This window comes from Hyla sarda, chromosome 1 (assembly GCF_029499605.1).
Source record: "Hyla sarda isolate aHylSar1 chromosome 1, aHylSar1.hap1, whole genome shotgun sequence".
Taxonomy (NCBI): Eukaryota; Metazoa; Chordata; class Amphibia; order Anura; family Hylidae; genus Hyla; species Hyla sarda.
In genome coordinates this window covers 599,317,025-599,319,972 of record NC_079189.1, presented here as the reverse complement: position 1 = coordinate 599,319,972, position 2,948 = coordinate 599,317,025, and positions in this window count along the sequence as shown.

Below are 2,948 nucleotides of genomic sequence, written 5' to 3'. Positions count from 1 at the left end.
CCCTTACTGCGGGTCGGTGAGTCACGCTGCTCTCAACACATCATCGGCCGCAGCAATGTCCGGCTGCGGTCGGTGATACGATGAGAGCAGTGTGACTAACTGACCCGCAGGAAGAGGAAGAAGACAGGGACCGGAGAACAGTACACTGACATCAGAGCAACGGGGGAACTTAGGCAGGTGAGTTAAAGTTTGTTTTGTTTCATTTTGCAGCCCGAACATGGAGGGTTAATTATAAAAAAAAAAAAAAAAAAAAGCACCATAGTACTCCTTTAATTTTTATACCAATCCTGCACTCTTTTTCTTTTTTTTTTTTTTTTACATAGGTTATTTTATATAATTTTTTTTCCCTATTCACCCTCTTGCAACCCTCATATATTTTTTTATATTTCCCAGTCATTTCCCTAATTTGTATACCAATCACACACACTTATTTTTTACATAGTTTTTTTTGTTTTTTTATTTCCCATGCACCACTTTTTTTTATATACCTTAAATATTTTTTTAATATATCCCAATCATATATTTTTATACATCCCAATATATCCCTAATTTGTATATACTGATCCTGCACAGTTAGTTTTATATTTCCCAATCATGTCCCTAATTTGTATACCAATCATGCACCCTTAGTGTTTTACATATTTTCTTAGATTTTTTATATTTCCCAACCATTTCCCTAATTTGTATATCCTGATCCAGCACACACATTTTTTTATATCCCAGTCATGTCCTTAAAGGAGTGCTATGGCACTTTTATTTATTATTAACCCTCCGTGCCCGGGCTGCAAAATGAAACAAAACAAACTTTAACTCACCTGCCTACGTTACCCCGTTGCGCCGATGTCAGTGTCATATTCTCCGGTCCCTGTCTTCTTCCCTTCCTGCGGGTCGGTGAGTCACGCTGCTCTCAACATATCACCGGCCGCAGCAATGTCCGGCTGCGGTCGGTGTTTTGCTGAGAGCAGCGTGACTAACCGACCCGCAAGAAGCGGAAGAAGACAGGGATCGGAGAACAGTACACCGACATCGGAGCAACGGAGGAACTTAGGCAGGTGAGTTAAAGTTTGTTTTGTTTCATTTTGCAGCCCGAGCATGGAGGGTTAATTATAAAAAAAAAAAAAAAGCGCCATAGTACTCCTTTAATTTTTATACCAATCCTGCACTCTTTTTATTGTTTTTTTTTTTTACATAGGTTATTTTATATAATTTTTTTTCCCTATTCACCCTCTTGCAACCCTCATATATTTTTTTTATATTTCCCACTCATTTCCCTAATTTGTATACCAATCACACACACTTATTTTTTACATAGTTTTTTTGTTTTTTTATTTCCCATGCACCACTTTTTTTTATATTCTTAAAAAAAAATATAATATATCCCAATCATATATTTTTATACATCCCAATATATCCCTAATTTGTATATACTGATCCTGCACAGTTAGTTTAATTTCCCAATTATGTCCCTAAGTTGTATACCAATGACGCACTCTTATTGTTTACAAAGTTTTTAAAGTTATTTTTTGTTTTTTTATTTACCATGCACCCACATGCACTCCCCTTTTTTATATTTTGTTTACAAAATTTTTTACATATCCCAATCATATACATTTTTTATACACCCCAATATATCCCTAATTTGTATATACTGATCCTGCACACTTATTTTATATATTTCCCAATCATGTCCCTAATTTGTATACCAATCATGCACCCTTAGTTTTTTACATATTTTCTTATATTTTTATATTTCCCAACCATTTCCCTAATTTGTATATCTTGATCCAGCACACAATTTTTTTATATCCCAGTCATGTCCTTAAAGGAGTACTATGGCACTTTTATTTTTTATTAACCCTCCGTGCCCGGGTTGCAAAATGAAGCAAAACAAACTTTAACTTACCTGCCTACGTTTCCCTGTTGCGCCGATGTCAGTGTCCTATTCTCCGGTCCCTGTCTTCTTCCCTTCCTGCGGGTGGGTGAGTCACGCTGCTCTCAACATATCACCGGCCACAGCAATGTCCGGCTGCGGCCGGTGATATGCCGAGAGCAGCGTGACTAACCGACCCGCAGGAAGAGGAAGAAGACAGGGACCAGAGAACAGTACACCGACATCGGAGCAACGGGGGAACTTAGGCAGGTGATTTAAAGTTTGTTTTGTTTCATTTTGCAGCCCGGGTATAGAGGGTTAATTTTTTTTTTTTTTAAAGCGCCATAGTACTCCTTTTATTTGCATACCAATCCTGCACCCTTTTTCTTTTTTTTTTTCCATAGGTTATTTTTTATTTAAAAAAAATTCCCATTCACCCTCTTGCAACCCTTATATAATTTTTTTATATTTCCCAGTCATTTCCCTAATTTGTATACCAATCACACACACTTATTTTTTACATAGTTTTTTTTTTGTTTTTTTTATTTACCATGCACCCAATTTTTTTTATATTCTTTTACAAATGTTTTTTTATATATCCCAATCATATATTTTTTATACATCCCAATATATCCCTAATTTGTATATACTTATCCTGCACACTTAGTTTTATATTTCCCAATTATGTCCCTAAGTTTTATACCAAACACTCTTATTTTTAACAATGTTTTTTTAAGTTATTATTTTATGTTTTTTTTATTTACCATGCACCCTCATGCTCCCCCTTTTTTAGATTTTTTTTTTATATCCCAATAACATATTTTTATACATCCCGATATATCCCTAATTTGTAAATACTGATCCTGCACACTTATTTTTATATATCCCAATCATGTCCCTAATTTGTATACCAATCATGCACCCTTAGTTTTTTACATATTTTATTATAATTTTTTATATTTCCCAACCATTTCCCTAATTTGTATATCCTGATCCAGCACAATTTTTTTTTTTTTTTTATCCCAGCCATGTCCTTAAAGGAGTACTATGGCACTTTTTTTTTTATTAACCCTCCGTG